Source organism: Oncorhynchus kisutch, linkage group LG13 (genome assembly GCF_002021735.2).
Source record: "Oncorhynchus kisutch isolate 150728-3 linkage group LG13, Okis_V2, whole genome shotgun sequence".
NCBI lineage: Eukaryota > Metazoa > Chordata > Actinopteri > Salmoniformes > Salmonidae > Oncorhynchus > Oncorhynchus kisutch.
In genome coordinates, this window is record NC_034186.2 from 61,072,792 (window position 1) to 61,097,440 (window position 24,649).

Here is a 24,649-nt window from a genome sequence, read left to right on the forward strand (position 1 = left end):
ACTGCAGAATCTCCCCTTAATGTTTAGGATAAGACTAGCAGGTCATTATCTCTCCCCTTGTGTGCCTTTAGAGGCCCCTGGATAAAATGGGCAATCCTGCTCTCTGCCTGTATCCATATTTTTGCATACACCTAGCAGGTCATTACCTGATCAGGGTCTTACTGGCCAAAACCGGGTACTAGAGGGAGGCGGAGGTGAGGGGATCATGGCTCAACTTGTCGTCTTCCTGGATCTAGGAAGTTGGTGGAGGTGGAAGGAGTGTTATGGCTAAACCTGCTTCACCTGACCTGATTTCTGCTCTGGTGGATGACGTATCTCCTACCTTCGCCACCTCATTCCCTCAGGAAAGTTGAAAGGAAAGCTGTGAGCAGAGGGATGTCACCTACACTAGTTAAATGTCCCCATTTTGACACTCCTCCTCCCTTTCCTCCTCCTCATGTCTGAAATATTCAAATGCCAGCGGCGTGGGGATATTGCGAGAGTCTGATTTGATCAAACGCAGACATCTGGCTGGCCCGCTGTAATTCTCCAGAGAGCGAAACTGGAAGTGACAGAGTGCAATCACCATCTCTCATCTCCCAATGAGGAGAATGGGCAGCAGGCGATTGAGTGGCCGACCGGCCGTAGCATGTTGCTGTGTCGATATTATTGAATTATGCCTCGACAAGAAGCTACACGCTCTCAGCCATGAAGTGCTGTAGATGGTGTGAATGCTGGGTGAGGTCTTGCTGTTGTTTGGCTTTGAAACCTTGCAGTAAGTACATCTTAGGATGTACTATAACAGTTAAAGGACGTGATAGGAATACATTGGTTATCACACAATGATGGAACCTGCTGAGATGAACAGTAGGCCTGCCTTGTTTCTTTCTCCATCCCTCCTCTCTCCCTCTGCTCCTCTCTAACCTTTATTTTATCTACACGTGTTAGCTCATGCAACGGCCCCTCTTTCACCCAAGGTAATTGTTACAAGGACGACAATTATGGAAAAGCAGCGGACCCGCTAGATGAATCAGGTCAGGGATCTGACGGAAATTACACAGCAATATAACAGGCCCCATATTGTTATGCAGATAAATACAATACACGGGGCACCCGCTTTAATACAGTCACTGAGGTATTATACGAGACGATAGGTACAACAGGGTGGAAAAGTACGTGTGGCGCCTCTCAATGGAGCACTGAGGAGAGGAGATCAGTAGCAGAGGGCAACAGTCAAGATACTGTGGACACTTGTGCATGTGAGAGACAGTTTCATCTGCCTACCTTTTTTAGATGATGAGATTGCATTTATATTTCAGTATGTTATAATTAGAATCCAATTATTTCAGTTTGTCTGAATATGCTGCCATTAGACTATTTGTCAGATTTTATGATAGCTGGTTTAACAGTGTGGATTTATGTTAGATTTACTGTATGGTCATTCATAATCATTTGGCAGGCTACACTAATTTCAGACCATTTGTCAGATTGCACAGATTTTCTGTCTGTGGGGTGTTTTACAGCAGTGGAATATGTGGCACCTAGACCGCCTCATTCCTCATTCTCTTTCCTGTTTATTGTTGTTGTTGTTATTGTTGTTTTCCACTACGGGCGACAGAATAGAGTTTGGGTACTGTGAGGTGTCAGTGTGCCTGTCACCCCCAGGAGGGGGGCTGCCATCACAGCCACATTCAGCACGGAATTAATTGCTGTCACTTCACTGGGGGAGGGGGGTGGGGGACAGCCCCCCTCTTGTCCCTCTGACAGTCTAATTAGTCTTATTTAGTACAGGCTCTGAGCAGTAAAGTGTGTGTGTGTGTGTGTGTGCGTGTGTGTGTGTGTGTGTGTGTGTGTGTGTGTGTGTGTGTGTGTGTGTGTGTGTGAGTGTGAGTGTGTGTGTGTGTGTGTGTGTGTGTGTGTGTGTGTGTGTGTGTGTGTGTGTGTGTGTGTAAACACATATACAGTGTTAGAATGGGGTGGGGAGTGGGAAATGCCCTCCTGAGTTATGGGTCATCAACGCCCTGACTCTTACTAATCACCCCTCCCTCCCTACCTCTCCCCCCTCTTTCCCCTTGCTCCCATACTGCCACCTTGTCTTGATTAACACCATGCAACCAACTGCTCCCAACCCAATCCACTGTTGTTCTAACGATGCCATCTACAGCCCTCTCGTTCCTTCCACACCAACTGCTGTTTGTTTCCTGCTGTCTGCTCCATGTAAACAAGCCTACTGTTTAGCTGCTGGTAGAGAAAAGTGTCATGTTGTGGTGTAGTAGGGTATAAGACATTTATCTTTGTAAAATCACATGGTCCTCTAAATTATTAAACAATGTTCTCTTGACATAAAAAAAAGCTATTTTCCCTGCTCATCTGCAAGGACTTCTCTTAGTTCTATACAAATAGGAGCTTTAGCTAACCTTTCCGAGACAGACAATGAAGTTTGGTGGAATTAGGCTTTAATATCATGGCCAATAACTGACTCAGGACATCTCAGGAGGCTCTACAGAGCAAAAAGCCATCAACATTGTAAGCCATTAAACAATTCTGAGTAAAACCAGGATTTTATTTAATTTCTCTGGATTATACCAGTCCCCATCCGGAGTCGCAGCAGACGGACCTAGTAAAACATTTTATCGCCGCTCTTTAAAAGGCCCAGATTTATTCACCGAACACCACGAGGGCCGCGATGGTGTGATCTGATCTGTTTAAAATACCGCCCTATGTCCACCCAGGGCCAAGGGGTTTCAGGCTTGTTTTGAAATATGAGTCAGCATTTAACTGCCCACCAGTGAAAGAGCAGAGGAGCCAGCAGGCAGAGGTCAGCCCAAAGTTAGCATCGGAGCCTGGCCAGTAGTACCCCAGGGCAGGGCATCCAGGCTGCTCACACAACCACGACCCTCACCCACGGGGCACAGCTCAGCAGCCCAACTGATCTAACCTAACATCCATACCAACCTCCCAAAAAATCCTCGCTAATTGTTATTCACATGCCCGACGGAGACGGCTCCAACGTCCTCTGTGTCAGGCCAGCCTCTGTCTCTGAGCCAGCTACCATCATGGTGGTGAGCAGAGCGGATGGGTAGTGTAACGAATACGAATAGGTCATTTTCTCTAAAGGCTCCAACAACTTTTGCCCACTTTTGATTTTAACTTTCGAAATGGCCCCAAAATAAATGGCAGTTGAGTGAAATCACATTCATCTGAACTATTAGAGACAAAATAATAGACAGGTCCTTACTAAGCTGGTTCCTCATTCTCCCCTCCTCCCTCCTCTCCTCTCTCCTCAGTGACCTGACTCTTCCTTCATCGCCAGGTAATTGTGCTGTGTGGAGCGTGGTCTTGACTACTCTGCCACAAAAAGGCTTGATGCTGGGTTTATAATCCCTGTTCTACCTCAAGCCATAAATTGGCTCTTGGCTGCAAAGTGGATGCTTTTCTGAAGCATTGACGTTTCAGAGATCAACCCATATCCTCAGTTTGTATCCTTCTATTCTATTCTGTCATTAATGCCATAATTGGCATTATACTTTTCCCCAAGATTATTTCCAAATTCTCTCATTGTGCCTTTCTCCCCAAAATACAATTTTCGGTTGCTTTCCTCTTGTAAAAGGAAGCTTTTTCAGCAAATTAATTGGACATTAGGATGGGACCACAGTTTTCTAGAGATGTTTACTCTACGAAATAATGAACGAGAAAGCATGTGATTGTGGGTGTAACAAGACAATTGATGTGCTTCCAATTCAAATATTGTTTCTATTGTTGTCCCATGCTGGATCATATTGATTGTTCACAGCTTTCACATTGTTTTTTGAGGAGGCAAAATGATATCTAAAGACTTCAATAGTTACGTCATTCTGTCAGTGGTGGAAAAAGTACCCAATGGTCATAATTGAGTTAAAAAAGATACTTTAATAGAAAATGACTCTAGTAAAAGTTAGTCACCAAGTAAAATATTACTTAAGTAAAAGTCTAAAGTATCTGGTTTTAAATATAGAGTACCAGTCAAAAGTTTTGACACACCTATTCATTCCAGGGTTTTTCTTTATTTGACAATTTTCTACATTGTAGAATGAAGATATCAAAATGATGAAAAAACACACATGGAATCATGTAGAAAGGTTTGGTGTGTCCAAACTTTTGACTGGTAAGTATCAAAGGTGAAGTATATTTGAGCAATTATATTAAGTATCAAAAGTAAAAGTATAGATTATTTCAAATTCCTTATATTAAAGCTACAATGTGTAACTTAGGCGCCTGACCAAATTCACATAGAAATGTGAGTTATAGGTCTTTCATTCTCACAAAAGCAAGTCTAGGAAGCGGTAGATCTGTTCTATGTAAGCTATTTCTATGCTTACCATATCGTTCATAAGTTTCCCTTTTGCATCTTTTACTTTCAGTTTTTTGTACACCAGCTTCAAACAGCTGAAAATACAATATTTCTGGTAAAGCAAAATATATTTCACAGTGGTTTAGATGGTACAATGATTCTCTACAGTCTATGGTGACTGCTTGTTTTGTCACATAAACTGAAATTATAAAAACTATTACAATTTTTAGCAACCAGGAAATGGCAGAGCGATTTCTACATAGTGCATCCAAAAACAGTATAGTATGAAGACAGGCTAAAACATGCTCAGAAACAAGTCATTGGGTCTAATATTTGTCTCGCATCGAACTGCGCATGTGCAGGCCGTCAAATCAAAGGCCTTACCTCGATATGAAGTTTGTTTTGACCTTTCAGTTTGTCACTTTCGCGAGGTTGAAGTAAAAGCGTGTTCAACTACTTAAGACAATCTAGGTTGTGCCTTTAGATTTTGAGATAATTAATAGCCAACAAAGAATTTTTCACTTCTCTCACTGACTTCTCAAAACCCCAAACCCCAGCCTGGTCTGCATGGTCTACTTCGCAAGCATTCCCGGAAGTCTCGTCATGTTGGTGCGGCAGGGTAGCCTAGTGGTTAGAGCGTTGGACTAGTAACTGAAAGGTTTCATGTTCAAATCCCTGAGCTGACAAGGTACAAATCTGTTGTTCTGCCCCTGAACAGGCAGTTAACCCACTTATTCAAAATAAGAATTTGTTCTTAACTGACTTGCCTAGTTAAATAAAGGTACAATTTTTAAACAAATGTTGCGTCTCTGGTTTTAGAAACTCTGTGGTCCATCTTTAAGCAAACCAGACGGCACAATTTTCTTGTTTTCTTATCTATTTCCAACTATGTCATTCACTATTGAAGCATTTGTGTTTAGTGAGTCCGCCAGATCAGGGGCAGTAGGGATGACCAGGGATGTTCTCTGTTTAGTGAGTCCGCCAGATCAGGGGCAGTAGGGATGACCAGGGATGTTCTCTGTTTAGTGAGTCCGCCAGATCAGGGGCAGTAGGGATGACCCGGGATGTTCTCTGTTTAGTGAGTCCACCAGATCAGGGGCAGTAGGGATGACCAGGGATGTTCTCTGTTTAGTGAGTCCGCCAGATCAGGGGCAGTAGGGATGACCCGGGATGTTCTCTGTTTAGTGAGTCCACCAGATCAGGGGCAGTAGGGATGACCAGGGATGTTCTCTGTTTAGTGAGTCTGCCAGATCAGGGGCAGTAGGGATGACCAGGGATGTTCTCTGTTTAGTGAGTCCGCCAGATCAGGGGCAGTAGGGATGACCCGGGATGTTCTCTGTTTAGTGAGTCCACCAGATCAGGGGCAGTAGGGATGACCAGGGATGTTCTCTGTTTAGTGAGTCTGCCAGATCAGGGGCAGTAGGGATGACCCGGGATGTTCTCTGTTTAGTGAGTCCACCAGATCAGGGGCAGTAGGGATGACCAGGGATGTTCTCTGTTTAGTGAGTCTGCCAGATCAGGGGCAGTAGGGATGACCAGGGATGTTCTCTGTTTAGTGAGTCCGCCAGATCAGGGGCAGTAGGGATGACCCGGGATGTTCTCTGTTTAGTGAGTCCACCAGATCAGGGGCAGTAGGGATGACCAGGGATGTTCTCTGTTTAGTGAGTCTGCCAGATCAGGGGCAGTAGGGATGACCAGGGATGTTCTCTGTTTAGTGAGTCCGCCAGATCAGGGGCAGTAGGGATGACCAGGGATGTTCTCTGTTTAGTGAGTCCGCCAGATCAGGGGCAGTAGGGATGACCAGGGATGTTCTCTGTTTAGTGAGTCCGCCAGATCAGGGGCAGTAGGGATGACCAGGGATGTTCTCTTGATAAGTGCTTGAATTGTATCATTTTACTGTCCTGTACTGTTAAGCACGATAGTATAAGTTTAGTCTCTTTTCTGGTGATTGGACACAAACGAGAAAAGATAAGGCTGACAGATAGTCTTTTCCCCTTGTTTTCACTCCCTACTCTGACAACAATGTCACTTTGCTGTTCACTGCGACCAGGCTCCTGAGAGGGTGAGCACATGATGGATCCACAGAAGGATTGATTGGAGTGTGCGTGCATGTGTATGTTCCTGTCCTGTGTTAACACAGGATATACCCTGTTTGTAACAGGACAAATGATATATACTCTGTATGTGTGTGGCGGCATGCATGAGCATATTTTCCTATGTATAAATGAAAAACATACATGTTCACGTGTAGTAGTTCATGTGTCTATATGTTTTAGTGTGTGTAAACAGCGTGGAGATGATGTCTTGTGACAGACCCAGACCAGCAGTAAGCTGTTTGAGGCCAGGCACTGGAGGTGTTGACAGGAAGCGGCAGAGGGAGAGGGAGAGGGAGAGGGAGAGGGAGAGGGAGAGGGAGAGGGAGAGGGAGAGGGAGAGGGAGAGGGAGAGGGAGAGGGAGAAGGAGAAGAATCCCGGTCCATTCGGATTGCTCTCATATGCTCTGGACAGTATAAACTAGCTGGCATTGCACCCATTTGCTGTTAATGACAGAGTTGACACTCAAATGGCGTTGTTCCTTGGCAGATTTGAAGAACCTTAGGTGTTCAGTCCTGACAGCATGCAAACACAGTGTCCTTTTGGAGTATCACTATCAGCATTATTCGAGATGCTTTACCTTTTACTTTTACTTTCAATGCCATTTGCTTTCTCAACCTTCTGAAAGAGCCTCATGGTAATATGGATACATCGCATGGGGACAAGAGTCCTCTAGTCATTCCCATGGACTCACAAGTCTATATGAATTAAGCTATTGTGCTGATGGACTCACATGCTTTCTCCTCACTTAGCACCCATTGGGTCACTGCAATTCAATTGTGGGAAAAAATAGTCAATATGTTGCTGGGTCAGTTTAAGAATGCTTGTCTTTTTGATAACAGCCAGTGCTCCTTGGCATTTAGTTTCTTTTATTTTGCCTGCTGGCATAGGAAAAATACAGTGTGTCTGTTTTCTGCAAGCCCGTGGTGTGGCAAGATAGCATGATATTCTGTTATAATCTCCACCCGGCACAGCCAGAAGAGGACTGGCCACCCCACATAGCCTGGTTCCTCTCTAGGTTTCTTCCTAGGTTTTGGCCTTTCTAGGGAGTTTTTCCTAGCCACCGTGCTTCTACACCTGCATTGCTTGCTGTTTGGGGTTTTAGGCTGGGTTTCTGTACAGCACTTTGAGATATCAGCTGATGTACGAAGGGCTATATAAATAAATTTGATTTGATTTGATATTATTGATTGGATATCTTTAACCTAGTTCTCTAATAACTTTACCCAGAATGTGTTGCCTACTTCTGCAAGAAAGTGAGTTGGTTTGGGTTGAGAACTGTGCCAGTGAGGAGGTAATAATTTTTTATTTGTCATGTACATTTTGTCCTGCTCTGAAGATATTTGGGATGTGTGTATTACACATTATTATGAAACTCAGCTGGTGCTCTATTGAACTTAAAAATGAGAAAACGAAGTGGAACAGCTATTTTATTTCAGACTGCCAAAACCAGTAAACCCCTACTGGCAAAGTTGACACTGAACACATGCCTACTGAGCTTTAGGGTGTCCACTCAGATCGTGGACTTGGGAGCTTGTCCTCTCCTTACTCCTGAAGGCACCTTACCTCAATGTCTGGGCTCACAGACAATTTCAATGCCAAGAGAAATGACTGGAGTAAATCTATCAGCATTGACCCTAACCTCACCAAAAATGACCAGCCATTTGTCTGTGTTTCCAGCCATCCTGACCCCAACGGAATGTTCATGACTAAGCATGTTAAGAGTGAATACAAAACATACAAATAAAACTAAAGTTAATGTTCTTTGCTTCTAACCAAGAAGCTATAAAAAATACAATCTCATTAACAGCTGACATCATTAACAGCTCATTAACAGCTGACATTAACAACTAACATCTGTGGTAGATAAAAATATACATTTTTATTTAAAAGGCAGGATGTGACCGGAATATTTCTGCCAGAAAAAAAAGATTGAAAATGACAGATAACTTGCTATTTAATCATGTCTATCTACATGATTACTATCTCCACTAGACAGTGATTTGCAGTTGGATCATTTATAATGATCAGCAAGGCTCTCCTATGCAGATATCTCATTAGAATCCCCCAGTATGGGAGCAATAGCTTCATACAGTATAACTACTGTTCCTTCACCAATTAACCCTACTGGTTCCCTCATGATGCTCTATGTCTTCATCCTGCCTAATTCTCTGCCTGTCAACATACAGGATATATCTACTTAGCACCTTGACATACTGTACACTAGGCTGCATACATTTTGAACCTAAAAGGCCTACTGAAAACAGAAATGGCTCTGTGCAGCCTGTACTAAGTCGACTGCTTTTTTTCTTTGATAATTTAAAGAACAGTTTTATTGTTGAACCATTATTACAATACAAAGGACACTATTTTATGTGAAAACTGAAAATGCTATTATAATGGCATGATATATGTAATTACAGGGAGGTACAAGCATAACATGGAGTAAGTTAGGTCCATGCAATTTAATATTAATAACTGAAGACAACAGAGAAACTTGTTGACAGAATGAAGGTATTTTTTAATAATCTTATATGTGGAGCAAGGTAACCAGCCTCAGAAAGAAGGTTAATGATATATCAATTTAAATGCCCTTGTCTGAAATCTCATTGGCGGAGAGACTGGCTGCAGGCTCGGGTTGCAAGGATCCAGATGTGTAGGCATCCAACAACTGGACAAAAGTGAGATGTTGAGGGAGGAGTCTAATGAAAAGGTTTGAACAAAACACGTCTCAAACAAGGTTAAAAAAAAAAGAATAAAAAAAACCCGTCTCAAACGAGGTCTGGTACTATCCCTCCCCCTGTCATTGGACCGACTGCCTGCCAATTCAACACACTAGGGCGTGTATTATCCTATGCTGCTCTTCGCTGGGTGAGGTATGTTGTGATTGCAGTCCAGCTCGAGCGTGCGTGGGTCTCTGTCATGACAAGGGGCGCTCTTTCGCAGCTTTCGCGCTCTGGGAATACAAGCCTTTTTGGAAAAAAATAACTAATCCCGATTTTACGCTTCTGTAACACTGGTCTCTGTCCTGCTAGAATCAAAGTATTGTCAACGAAACAAGATAGCCAAAACGAAAGAAAAAGGTAAGAATTATACTACGGCACTTTCTCGTTATCAAGCGTTGATTATTTGATTCCGCTAGTGCTAGGGCAAAAACCAATACGGGTAGGTGGTATAAACTGGCCAAACATGTTATGAATGGTAGGACTTCCTATAAGTACCTACTTAGAACTAGAATACGACATCGTTTTGTTTTAAATAGCCCAATGTCCTCTGTAGACACTGGGGCAAACTTGTGGCAACACAAAATACTCTGAATGCGCAAGTTAAATGTAGGTGCAGCCACGGAGACAGTCGGCTACTGAAGGAGTTAGTTATTTGAATCAGCTGTTTCGTGCTAGGGCAAAACCAAAACGTGCACCCAGGAAGGGCCCCAAGACTGGGAAACTGTGTCCTAAACCATTGGCTTCAGCTCGATCATCTTTTCAGCATGCGAAAAGAGCATTTGTCATCAAATAAATATGCCAAAAATAGTATACTAGGAATACTCTATCCGTTTTTGGATAGGCTATATGACTGTTTTTGTCGTTGTGCAGACAGACGTCTGTTTGTATTTATGTAGGCTAGAGTTTACAGAAATTAAAACGAGACTTTAATGGTCTATATAATAGACCTGCAACCATACATGTCTTTCAAACACTGTTATATAATGTCACTGGGTCATTTGAACAAGGTGAATACAAGATCGTTTTTGTAGAAAATTGTTGCCAGTCTTAAAGAGTAAGTTGAAATGCATAGCTGCGTGCGCCAAGATGTATCGAGTTGGGTGATTTCACAGATTTCGCAGTCCTTTGTGTGGCGTGACAAACTTGTTGTTGTAGGCCTAGATTGACCTTACTTGGTTCACCAGCTTTATATTATAGAGCAATGTCTTGTCATTTTGACAGCTGCTTAATTAAAATGCGCATTGGGTGATTTTAGTTGTGGATGACTTTGAATTTTCCACAACAACTGCAGTCTGTGACCTGCTGGTTATCTGTCATAATGCAATGAAACAAATGATGATGCCTTTGATTGTATGTTTAGGCTGATTCTTAAATTGTTTTATGTTTTTTGAGTTTGTGCACATATTTATAGCCTGAAAATACAGCTAGAGGCTATCAATAACAGTGATTCGAATTACATGGAGATATTAGTTTTTTCATGCAGTCTTTAATGCGTTTTGGTAAACACTAGCCAAAATATAATAGCCAATATTGTGTCGAATTGGCGAGAATAATGTCCAATAGTTCCAGATGGGAGGACATTGAAGGTGACAGTCTGCGTGTAGTCTACAGACCTGGATTGAGACAAAAAATAGGCTTTTTATGCTCTTTAGAACCACTCTCAGCTATGCCCAACAGAGAGAAGCTTTTAGTAGGCTTATATCTGCAAGTCAAATATCTTGACCGAAGTATGGCATGAAGGACATGTGTGTGGGGGGTGGGTTCTGCTCAAATCTGGTTAAAGGATTGAAAGGAATGTGAGTCTTATTTAGTACATTTCGTAATTGCCTGCTTTTCTCAAGTCTAGTAACCTGGCCAGCAGGTAGGTTAGACAAGCTAATCCAACTTGATTGATAGCCTGATATGGCGAGATTGGGAGTCTATCGAGCTGGCTAACTAAAGCCAACATCATACAGTTGCGAGGTTAGTACTATCAATCAAATGTATTTATAAAGCCCTTTTTACATCAGCAGTCACAAAGTGCATTTACAGAAACCCAGCCTAAAACCCCAAACAGCAAGCAATGCAGATGTAGAAGCAGACAAACAACAAAACATTTTTGTTTTATTTATTCATGAAGAAGAAATCAATAGGCTACATAGCTTGATCACATTCATTTATAAACATACCTCCTGTCCAACACCATCAGCTAAAATCAAATAAAACACTGTGTGTCACTCTACACTCTCATCCTCCACTGACGATACTCCACGCGCTAGAGTATAGTGGCCTGCCTTTCTTTTCTCTGTACACTTGGGAAGGGACCACTTACGAAGGAGAATTGTAGGGGGCGGGGGGTACTCTTTGCCTAGTCCAGTCAGTGTGTCCCATCTGCAAAATGCTGCTGACAGATCTTTTTATAAATGATTTGGATAAAACATGGGCTTAAAAATTAAGATGACTAATTAATTTAACATCTGAAACATCTCACAACACGACATCTGAGGGGGCACTTGCCTTTGTGCCCCCTATGGGCATGCCGCCACTGGCAGCATGCACAACTAACGTGTTTCCCATCCATAATAGTTTTGGTGATGTGGATGTGTGATGAATGCGTCCTATATTCCAATGTTTTAGAAGAAATGTAAATATTCATGTTAATTTGGTGCAAAACTCACTGACTCTAGGGTATCATTATCTTACAGTACAAACAAGGTTGTTTTTCTCATTTTTAAATGTTTCTTGCTGCAGATATTTTTATTAAAAACAATATTCATCCCCATCTTTTACATGTTAAAAGGGAAACCAAAGTTGCAGTTGGTATCATAGTTTTTTACTAGGTTGCTCAGTCAGAGAAAATGACAATACTGTTATACATTAGGTGTTTTAGATGTCATAGCCTAATCAACAAGTGGTGATATTGCTTCCCTTCAACAGAGTTGGAATATCCTACTGGTTTGTTGCGTTTTCTGGATTTATCATTTTTGAATAATATTTTTATATTATTTGTAACTCCTACCCAACCATTATGCCCTCTCTGAACTCTTTTTACCTTGCTCACTCCCTTTCGCTCTCTCTCTTTCTCATTTCCTACCTCCAGAAACACACATCTCCGCTTTCTTATTACCCAACCCCATTCAATAAGTAACTCAGGTCTTGGATGCTGGTGGGTGATGGCTGTAAATGACTGGAGCTGAGAGAGGCGAGTGTCGGCAGCCCGCTCCCTCTCCGTTGGCTCCCAAATTGCATGTTGTCCGGCTCTCATTTCAGCCCTGAAAGAGCCGGCGCTCGGTTAGCATGGCTAATGGTGCATTCAGACCACGGTGTAATTTTATTTCCTATTTCCGATGGTGCTGTAGTTTTTGTATTAAATGACAGGAGGTCTGCTGCAGGGCTGAGCTGGGCTGTGATGTGTGGATGGCTGTGTCTCCTTAATGGTCCGCGGGGTAATGAGGGCAGAAATAGGCTCTGTCCCAGGGGCCCAGGACTATGGTCCTGTGGGACGTACAGTACAGCTTATACCTCCCAGTCCACGGTCACCCCTGCGATGCAGATATTCCCTCATCCAACTCTGCTGCCTCTCCAACTGTTCCAACAGTTGGAGAACTGGCTTCAGAACTGGCCCAGACTCAAGTTACTGTACTGTTTAGAGAAGCAACTGTCTTTTGAGTCAACTGTCTTCCGCAGAAGACTGTGGTATCATTATACTATCCATAATATTATATTGAATGGTTTCGATTAGGATCCTGATAGAGCCCAGACGCCCTGGCACATATCAATTGCAGTGGTTGAATTACTGCAATCTGCCCCTTCTGTGTTGATAACTTCCATTTTGAGATCAATATGACTTTTATAGTATCTTTCTTTAAAAGCATTGTAAGTGTGGAGTATTGACAGTAACCATCTGTCTGAGGTGACTCTGAATTACTACCTACGGCACTGGAGGACTGCTGGAGTTTAAAAAATGGGCAGTGTGACTGTGTTTGGCTTGAAGGAGCAACAGTTAATCTTCGGCACCCACCCTCAGCATATGGGACTTTGTTTGGCCCTGCGCCGGAGTGAAGCACTGGACTGTGGCACCTCATATTTCATATTGATGGTAGTTTGTTACCCATGGCAACTGGGCAGCCAATGGGGACCCCATATCTGGCTTAGTGGGGAAAGTAAGGAAAGGAGGGTTTTGCGAGGCCGTGCCGTCTTCCACCCTCCCTGTCTGCCTGCCTCGGTTCAGCGACAGGTTCCTGAACCCTGGGGAGTGAATTATTACCTGTCAGCCCCAGAGCCTCCCCATCATCCATAACCCAAGGCTGACACGGGACAGGCCTGTCCCAGCTATCTGCTGAGACCACCAGGCCATGGCCTTTAGGTTTGGCCCCTCCAATGAGCATTGAGGGAAAATCACATGAACATATTGCATTAAAAAGGGTGGGTTGAGGAAAGCCTCATGGCTTTGCTATGGCAGCTGAAGGGGGTCTTCAATCATTGTCCGGGACCAGTAGGGGGAATGTACTTTACTGTGTTTTAGCTGTTTGCTCTTCACAATGCAGAAACTTGTTTTACTGAGTCCTCATTACAGTGCTAAGCGTCACTGTATTTGGTCATCATAGATTTTTCATGATTTATTGGATTTTCTAGTATTGGTTTGAATATCACCTCTTTTCATTTATTTTTCTGTATATCTGTCTTCATTTCAGCACACCAGGACCTTGGTGCCCAAAATAAATGTCTGGTTTAATTGACTGTGTTCAATATTGACACTGTTTTATCCTATTAGCCCCATCAGTAGCAGTCATTTAAATAGAGTCCTTGACAGGGCAGTAATTAGCTCTGATTCTAAAAACAGGCGAGTGATGGCTGCCCTCCTGTCACACCGCCGCGGTTAGCACAGTACGGGTAATTATCCCAGAGCTGATGAGTGCGTGAATTTGGGAGGAAAAAGAGCGGAGTTCAACCAAAGGGTAGGATGGAAAAAAAATAAAAAAGGTTGCAGACCACACTCTGGACAAGTGACAGGCCTCAGTCCTCCTTTCCAGACTGGCTGTCTTCCTGTGGTTTTATAAAGCCTTTTTCAGCAGTGTTAACCCCTTGTCAAACATGGCCTTAGGCTGCTCAGCTAACCCGCAGCAGCCACGGGCCGAGACTGCTGGGTAACTGTCTGGTTAAGCTCCATGAACTGAAGTGGAAGGGTTCCAGCAATTACAGAGGGCAGTATAACCTGTGTCAGCAGATAGTATCATGTTTATGTATTCAGGTCCGTAAAGGTTTCCCAACCCTTAGTCTTTGTATGTGAACATGTTTTCATCCTACTTTATTTGTGTTATATTAGTATGTAAATCCTGCTGTCTGAGTGGCTTGTCTATGTTTGTTTGTAATTGGGTGATTTGGGAAGGTGCTTCAATCTGCATTTTGAGTAATCCTTTTAGATTCCATTATCTTTTTGTCTTCCTCAAAAGAGATTGGCCACACACACAGCTGTTTGATTAGTGTGATGGGAAGTTTTTGCCCAGTACACTCAGGGCTGGTAAGGGAGAAGAGTTTTGGGCAAGAAATACATCCTGTTGAGATTAAACTTTTTTTCCTTTCATGCATATTTCATCTGAGGAGGTAGCTACTTCATTTGCACATTGAGTCTCATCACTGAGGATTACTGAGCGATGACTAAGACGGTTGCCTTTTTTATACTCACATTTAACTGCGACACCCACAATCCCCCAGAGCCCCCAATGAACCATAACAAACACAAGGGCCTATATCCAATATTCAGGCATTGAGATACCTATTGGTACTGTATGTATATAATAGTATCAGTAAACATGAATCAGAACATTTTCCCATTGGTTACTTAATGCAGGAAGCAATATACACTGCTCAAAAAAATAAAGGGAACACTAAAATAACACATCCTAGATCTGAATGAATGAAATATTCTTATTAAATACTTTTTTCTTTACATAGTTGAATGTGCTGACAACAAAATCACACAAAAATGATCAATGGAAATCAAATGTATCAACCCATGGAGGTCTGGATTTGGAGTCACACTCAAAATTAAAGTGGAAAACCACACTACAGGCTGATCCAACTTTGATGTAATGTCCTTAAAACAAGTCAAAATGAGGCTCAGTAGTGTGTGTGGTCTCCACGTGCCTGTATGACCTCCCTACAACACCTGGGCATGCTCCTGATGAGGTGGCGGATGGTCTCCCGAGGGATCTCCTCCCAGACCTGGACTAAAGCAACCGCCAACTCCTGGACAGTCTGTGGTGCAAGACATGGAGCGAGACATGATGTCCCAGATGTGCTCAACTGGATTCAGGTCTGGGGAACGGGCGGGCCAGTCCATAGCATCAATGCCTTCCTCTTGCAGGAACTGCTGACACTCCAGCCACATGAAGTCCAGCATTATCTTGCGTTAGGAGGAACCCAGGGCCAACCGCACCAGCATATGGTCTCACAAGGGGTCTGAGGATCTCATCTCGGTACCTAATGGCAGTCAGGCTACCTCTGGCGAGCACATGGAGGGCTGTGCGGCCCCCCAAAGAAATGCCACCCCACACCATGACTGACCCATCGCCAAACCTGTCATGCTGGAGGATGTTGCAGGCAGCAGAACGTTCTCCACGGCGTCTCCAGACTGTCACGTCTGTCACGTGCTCAGTGTGAACCTGCTTTCATCTGTGAAAAGCACAGGGCGCCAGTGGCGAATTTGCCAATCTTGGTGTTCTCTGGCAAATGCCAAACGTCCTGCACGGTCCTGCACGGTGTTGGGCTGTAAGCACAACCCCCACCTGTGGACGTCGGGCCCTCATACCACCCTCATGGAGTCTGTTTCTGACCGTTTGAGCAGACACATGCACATTTGTGGCCTGCTGGAGGTAATTTTGTAGGGATCTGGCAGTGCTCCTCCTGCTCCTCCTTGCACAAAGGCGGAGGTAGCGGTCCTGCTGCTGGGTTGTTGCCCTCCTACGGCCTCCTCCACGTCTCCTGATGTACTGACATGTCTACTAGTAGCTCCTCCATGCTCTGGACACTACGCTGACAGACACAGCAAACCTTCTTGCCACAGCTCGCATTGATGTGCCATTCTGGTTGAGCTGCACTACCTGAGCCACTTGTGTGGGTTGTAGACTCCGTCTCATGCTACCACTAGAGTGAAACCACCGCCAGCATTCAAAAGTGACCAAAACATCAGCCAGGAAGCATAGGAACTGAGAAGTGGTCTGTGGTCACCACCTGCAGAACCACTCCTTTATTGGGGGTGTATTGCTAATTGCCTATAATTTCCACCTGTCTATTCCATTTGCACAACAGCATGTGAAATTTATTGTCAATCACTGTTGCTTCCTAAGTGGACAGTTTGACTTCACAGAAGTGTGATTGACTTGGAGTTACATTGTGTTGTTTAAGTGTTCCCTTTATTTTTTTGAGCAGTGTATATTTTGCAGCAATCCTTTTACTCTACTGCTCATCTTCTCATAGAATGCAGGTTAACGAAACAAGCCCTCCTGTGAATTGCTGCTGGCCGCACACACATTATTGATTGGCGCAGTCCTAGAGGGGCTAAAGGTGCAGTGGTTTTTGTTCCAAATGATCTCTTAATCACTTCATAATGAGGGTAGCCTCCCGCCATCCTGCCTCATTGATTAGCTGCCCATGTTGAAACTGAAGCAACCGTCCCTTCACTTCACTGAATGTTTACTTTGGATTCACTGGTGTTTTGGCTTAGCTGTATCCAAAATCCTTATAATGGGTTTATTAAGTTGATTTTGTTTCTGGTGGCGCATTCATACAGTTTTTGTATAGTCTATTTTTGTGATCATGCAATGGATTTCACTGTAGCTGAAAACCATCTAGCTCCTGCATGATTTCAAAATATATGTTTTTATTTTTAGGCTAGAATTAAAGTGCAGAACTGAATCTCCTAACCACATCCCAGGAATTGAAATGTGGGTGCATGCTGGAGCTTGTTGTTCTTGGAAATCGACCCACAATTTCTTAGCATGCAGGAAAGATCTGTTCTTCAGAGAGAAAATGTGTGAGAGGAGGACATTAGTAAAAGAGGGAGAGAGATTTGGAAATAGGCAGGGTAAGTAGGAGAATAACATCAACAAAAATGTAATTTGATCATCTTAAAATCCATCCTTCATGCCATATAATACATGTAATCCTTATGCATTTAGGGCCCGATTCAGACTTAGGGAATGTACGCCTTTCTTAAGCACGCCTTTACTATGCACTTCTCAGTAGTTGGTATTCAGACGTATCTTATGCAGGTGCATAACAGGCTTATCAGGTGTGATTCCCTTGCTGACGCTGAAATACATTTATTCAATCTCTGGAAACCCTCCCACTTGCTGGCCAACAGATTTTCTTGTGGAGTTTTCATTCAATAGAGTTTTCAGTACATTTATCTGAAATCATCCCTTTAAATACTTTAACTTTTTAATTATAATTTTCTTGACAGACTCACTAGAATATACACTGAGTGTACAAAACAGTGTACATTCTCTTTCCGTGGCATAGACTGACCAGTGAATCCAGTTGAAAGCTATGATCCTTTATTGATGTCATCTGTTAAATCTACTTCAACAAAGGAGGCTGACACAAAATGTGCAGAGCAACAGATGGGCTACAGCTAGTCAGCTAATAGTCCAGTACAACATTGGTGCCCAAAGACCAATAAAAGAATGCACAACTCATTTTACCTTGACACGAATGGGGTATGGAGGTCGATGACCTTACGGAGTTCCGTTTCTTTCAGCAAAAAACAAAGTGTGCTAAATGGAGAAAACACTGGAGAATCAGAAAAACATTGCCTGGTCTGATGAATCCCGGTTCCTGCTGTTTCACGCTGACAGGAGGACTAGGGTATGGAGAACCACATGAGTACATGCATCCATAATGCAGTGCGTCAACATTGCAGGTTGGTGGTGTGATGTGAGGTGTATTTTCATGGCACGTATTGGGCCTCTTGATAAAAGTGGAGCCACAAGATTTCTGAACGTCATTGCCAATCAGGTGCATACCTTCATTTTTTTCCAGCACGTTAAATGCCTCATGCCACAAGGCTTGTTCAGGAATGGTTCCAAGAACATGACGGTCAATTCAGTTTACTGCAATGGCCATCCTGTCACCAGATCTCAATCCAATAGAGCATCTGTGGGATGAGATGGAATGATCTATTCAGAGTAGAGATCCACTACCAGCCAACTTGACACAACTGTGGAAAGCATTGTAGTCAACAGCGGTTTGATTCATCATGAATGTTTCCATGTTCAATTCATGAAATATTGGAAGGTGAGAAAAGGGTACAATAGGGGTTGAACAGCAGTCTTATCAATATACCTTAATTATCCTCACTAATTCCGGAACTGTGATGACAACGATCCCATCGTCATGAACCATGCTCCAGGTTTAAACTGCTATTGTCGTGACTTTGCTTTCATTAATCGAACGACAGTTAGTTGATTAAATAAATAACAATGTTTAATTGTTACTCGATTTTTAAATGAATCATGCAACAATGAACTCATTAGGATTTGGGGCACCACAGAAGAGGTTGTTTAAAGAGTTACCATCCCCCGATTAAACTCTATGGCTCCCGAGTGGCGCAACGGTCTAGAGCACTGCATCTGTGTTAGATGCATTACTACAGTCCCTGGTTCAAATCCAGACTGTATCACATCCGGCTGTGATTGGGAGTCCCATAGAGCTGCGCACAATTGACCCAGTGTCGTTCGGGGTAGGCCATCATTTTAAATAAGAATTTGTTCTTAACTGACTTGCCTAGTTAAATAAAGGTTAAATAAAAAAATTATATATTTCATGGATAAACAGTCATCTTATTAATCATTACCTCTTATCATATCATCATTCTGACCAAATTGAACATGTTTCATTATTTATTTGAGGCTAAATTGATTTTATTGATGTATTATGTTACGTTAAAATAAGTGGTCATTCAGTATTGTAATTGTCATTATTACAAATAAAGAAAGAAATTTGTCAGATTAATCTGTATCGGTTTTTTTGGTCCTCCAATAATCTGTATCGTCTTTTTTTGGTCCTCCAATAATCTGTATCGTCTTTTTTTGGTCCTCCAATAATCGGTATCGTCTTTTTTTGGTCCTCCAATAATCGGTATCGTCTTTTTTTGGTCCTCCAATAATCGGTATCGTCTTTTTTTGGTCCTCCAATAATCGGTATCGGCATTGAAAAATCATACCTCTATTGTCAACCATTGCCAAGCTGATATGAACCATCTGATCCTCACAGGACACTGTATGGTCTGTGCTCCATGAATGATTCAAATAGGCTACATGTCCCAAATTATGGAACAACGTGTAATATGTTAGCCTAATGTAAAACACTATTGACCCTCAGGGACAACCTCACGGACTTGACAGACAAAAGAAAGGTAAACTAACAATGTAAGGGAACGATGCAAAATGTATCAAAAATAAAACACAATCTTGATTAGAGAAGTATTCAACCCTCTGAGTCAATACATGTTAGAATCACCTTTCGCAGCAATTACAGCTGTGAGTCTTTCTGGGTAAGTCTCTAAGAGCTTTGTACACCTGGATTTGTTCATGATCGTTGCTAGACAGCAATTTTCACGACTTGCCATAGATTTTTCAAGACATTTTTAAGTTAACGGTAACTAGGCCACAGAGGAGCATTCAATGTCGCCTTGGTAAGCAACTCCAGTGTATATTTGTCAATGTGTTTTATGTCTGTTGGAAAGCAGACTGAACCAGGTTTTCCTCTAGGAAATGGCCTGTTTGGCTCTATTCTGTTTATTTTAATCCTAGAAAAAACTCCAATGCAGCCACCACCATGCTTAAATATATTCACAGTGTTGGATTTGTCCCAAACATAATGCATTGTATTCAGGACATTTTCTGCAGTTCTACTTTAGTGCTTTATTGCAAACAGGATACATGTTCTTTGCACTTTGTCATTTAGGTTAGTATTGTGGAGTAACTATGTTGTTTGATCCATCCTTAGAGTTTAATGGCTGTGACAGGGGAAAACTAACTGTTTTAATGTCAGCATTGGCCTCATGGTGAAATCCCTGAGCGGTCTCCTTCCTCTCCGGAAACTTAGTTAGGAAGGACGCCTGTATCTTTTTAGTGACTGGGTGTATTGATACACCATCCAAAGTGTAATTAATTACTTAAACATGATCAAAGGGGATATTCAGTGTCTGCATTTTTATTTTTACCCATCTACCAATGGGCCCCTTTCTTTGCGAAGCATTGGAAAACCTCCCTGGTCTTTGTGGTTGAATCTGTTTTTGAAATTCACTGCTCGACTGAGGGACCTTACAATTATCTGTATGTGTGTGGGGTACAGAGATGAGGTAGTCATTCAAAAATCATGTTAAACACTATTATTATTGTCCATGCAACTTATGTGACTTGTTAAGAAACTCTTTTTCTCCTCATCTTATTTAGGCTTGCCATAAGAAAGAGGTTGAATACTTATTGACTCAAGACATTTACATTTGACATTTTTAATACATTTCTGAAAACATAATTCCACGTTGACGTTCTGGGGTGTTGTGTGACACAATCTCAATTTAATCCATTTAAAATTCAGGCTGTAACACAACAAAATTGAGAAAAAGTCAAGGGGTGGTGTCAATACTTTCTGAAGGCACTGTAGGCCTATTTCTCTGGGTATTACTGATGGTGGCTACTGATAGTGGCTAATATTTAATATGATTGAAATTGTTAAAAAAAAATGTCCGGCCATATAATTAAATAATTCTAGAGTGCATACATCAACTCGGTAGGTTTGCCGCAACTGTCAGTGTGTACTGGTTTTCACAGGCTACAGCCTCGGCTTGGGTCTCCAAATTTCAGACCCACAAATTATAAAGCCTTAGGCCTACAATTAGAATCACGGTAGAGCTATTTTATACTTCACTGTGGAAAAGAGTACGAAATACCTGTCATGTTGACATGCTTTTTAGTTTGCAGAAATATGACTGATTTTACATTAGTCACCAGCGATCATAAGGTAAAATAGATTTTAAACAATTGCCGTGTATATGTACAATTCCCTTATCCAAACGGATTACTCAAATAGCTCTGTAAATTAGTGCATGGAGAATAGTGTTTATTTCTATTCGAAAAAATTAAGTTGTTGTTGCACTTGGAACCGACAGGTTGCTTGACCTTATTCATCATTTCATTTTGCATGAAGGTGTTGAAGTCAATGAAATGAAGTCAACGCCAGAATACACCTCTGCCACTACCTTCCTTTCTTTGATCTCTACCCCAAATGTATAGTGGCTGAATAGCATGCTATTCTCATGCGTAACATCAGAATACGTATATAGAGAAAAGCGTATAAAAATAAAATTACGTTCCCTTTTATGCTTAACTTTGGTCGAAATTCCCCCCTATTAGTCTTTGTTTTGTTCTTAAAATCTGTGGCACAGTTATTGTGTCTGTTCTCACAGATATAGCCTATACCGCAAAGCAATAACCTCATGGGGGGGGAAAAATCTATTTAGAGTTTTGCTACTGGAGAACTTATTCTGAGTCATGATCATGTCTCAAAGTAGCTTATTGCAGTTTTTGGAAATTAGGATTTTTATGGGCCCGACACGTGAAATGAAGCAGGAAATTAAAAACCTAAGATAGTTTTTCCCGCTTAAAGCCGCTGCTTCATGCAGTAATGCCTCATCATACCCGATTCAGGCTCTGCACGCACTCAAAAGGTGACTGGTATTCATTTACACAAAGTGTTTTCATTAAACCTCTTATTTTTGCAAAAAAAAAATTAATGGTATCATGCAACTATAGAAAAATACATATATTAGTCTGTCACACATTGGTGTTAAATGACATGCATACTGCCAATTGGGTTTTATTAGCTTGTTCAAAACCCTGCATCGAATTTCCCAACTAACCATAAATAGCTGTCTTGTTCGACCTTGTTACTGGAAACTTGTCCGGGGTCTATCAAGACTTAGCATGTACTGTACTATATGCACTTAGGGAAGGGATGACAATGGATCGCATTCAAGTGTTGGCTAGTCCTCGCTTTGTTTAACGTCTGTGTGTGTATTTATGCATGTGTGAGGGTTGCTGTATGTGCTGGTTTTTACATTATATGTCTACATCTCTGGGTGGTGATAATGCTATCAGTCGTTTGGTTTGGACGAGGTGCAAGATTAGTTCAGTAACAGACTCCTATCGCAGTCATTTTCCTGGGCTTCTCTGAACTCCAGCCCCTTTCGCCTAAATCAGGGTTATTTTTAAACCGGTCTGTGGGGGTAGAGGTCCAGGGGGTAAGTATCATATAATTCTACCAGTGTGCGTACAATTTCCCCCCCCCCCGCCCCCCCTTCTCACTTCAATCGTCCCATTCCACGGGTGTGCCAGTTAACCATGCGGTGACTCATCCACGCAGCTGTGTGTGTGTGTGTGTGTGTGTGTGTGTGTGTGTGTGTGTGTGTGTGTGTGTGTGTGTGTGTGTGGGGGTATTTGTGTGTTATAACGGCTGTTACGATGTTTACCATGTGTTTCGTCTTACACAGATACAGTAAACATATTTGTGTTGACGCATACAAACGCACTCCTACAGGTTCTCTTTCTCCTGCCCAGTGCCTCCAAGGCGGCTTCATTTGATCCTCCTTTATTGCTTTCCCATATTATCTCTCTGCCTCGACAGTCTCTCCCTGACGGGTGATCACTGGTGACTGACGGTATGAAAGACAACTCAAGGTAAACAAGTCTCCAACTCCAGAGCCTGATACTGCTTTAATGCCTCGTCTCAGAGAGAGGAGTGGGAGAGTAGTGAGCGATGGAGAGAGGTACAGTAAACCGGGTATATCTTTAGTCACCTAATTTGAAGGGACCCAAATAGCCAACACAGCGGAAATGACCCCTACCTCCCACTCACACTCTAAGGCATGGTTCCATTACCTACTATTATAATCACAGTCTGTGTCCGTGACCATTAGATGGTCACAAAAAAAAAGGTTCCAACAAACAGTATCTCAAGACGCTTGTCTGATTTGGAAAAATTGCTAAGAAATGTCTGGTTAGATGTCTAATGGAGTCGGTAATGGAGAGAGACTGACTGTGCTCTGAGGGACATATATCGGACACTCAGGTCAGTGATTGCATTGAGACGACCATTCACACACAATACCTTTTTAATTATGTTATTTTAATTAACCAGCTAGCATTATGTCTATGTCCATTTGTCTACCCGCTCGCCTTGGCAGACTAGGCTGAAATTCGCAGGCATTGTGTTCACTTGGCTTCCGAGGTCCCTGCCTCCTCCTATATTTTCCTTTCAAATATATTTTTTTCTCTTTTAGGTTAGCATGATAATACCCCACTGGTGGAGGGTGGTGAGGTGTCAGCAAAGGGTTGCTAATCACATTAACCCTGTGCTCCGCCTGGTTATTATTATACTAAATGCACCATTGGTTAAACTAACAGTCTGAATTCCGGCATTATTCTCCAATATCAATGGGGTAAGAAAGGGGGAAGGAGCACAATGGCAAATTGTGGGCTATGTCTTGCTCCCTGGTGTCCCACACTATTGTTCCATGGATCTTTCCCCAGTGTAATTATGCTATGCTAATACCCTCCCCTTGGTCCCCAGTTATACCAGCAGCAGGGTTGTTCAGCCTTCATGTTTAGACTGTGCTGTGTCACGTTGTTGTAGATAGAGTGAAACTAGAGCGAAGTTAATTTAAAAAAATTATAGTAATTGTCCTCCAGTGCCAGCCCTGAAACATGAGCATATCCTGGACTGTTTCTCAAGACACTCTCGGTGGGGGTTTGATGGGAAAATCATTGGCTGAGCTTGTCGCCATGGTTTCAGCATCAGGGTTAGGTGTGGGTCAGACCACCTTGAACTCCTCCGCTGGATTGATTGTGTTGGCCTTGACAGGGTTAGACCGCTGATTTCCCGACACGAGGACTTTGTTAAAACCTGACACAGGCAAACCCCTGTCATGGTCTGAGGAGAGCCGGGTGAGGTCAGGAGTTAAGGTGGAGTTGTGGCTTGACCTGAATACTGATTGAATTTCTTTGGGGCTATCTGGGGAAGGGGGCCATGTTAGGTGGGGAGTAGGGAGGTCAAGTCATTTACCCACTGTTAAGACATAGAGTATGGGAATTTGGTGAAGGAATGGTGAGAGACGAGTAGTCATAACATGCCTCTCCCTTATGCTGGACTGTGCGTGTGCTCCTTGTGATTTCACTCTCACTGACCCACAATACTACACTGACCCACAATACTACACTGACCCACAATAATAGACAGCTGAGAGGAGGAAGGACCTTTACAGGGTACTCTATGTGCCCGATGAACATGTTCTTGGTATTCCGTAGGAATGCTCATGTGGTCAGTTCTTTTAACATTTGATGTAGAGCTGAAAAACTCCCTTGCTAGTCTTGCATTTTCTCCTAGTGTTTTGACAATGGGATGACATGCACAAGAGAGCTCTAGGGTTTAGCTTGAACTCAACTGATGATATTTGGATGATCTTTGGATGGCAATTTGT

The 24,649-nt window shown here is 42.6% G+C and overlaps 1 protein-coding gene across 5 annotated transcripts in view; it reads left to right on the forward strand.

The window, feature by feature from the left end:
- sema6cb (semaphorin 6Cb) overlaps positions 1 to 24,649 on the forward strand; it is a 153,477-nt gene that overhangs the window by 13,284 nt on the left and 115,544 nt on the right. For 2 of the 5 annotated variants that reach the window (XM_020498055.2, XM_020498060.2), the window contains exon 1: positions 9,277 to 9,486. The exons of 1 other annotated variant lie outside the window; for it this stretch is intronic. The gene's annotated coding sequence lies outside the window, so the exon portion shown is untranslated. Of the gene's footprint in view, positions 1 to 9,276; positions 9,487 to 24,649 lie in introns of those variants that run through there. 2 more of the 5 variants (XM_020498056.2, XM_020498059.2) reach the window with 1 other exon arrangement.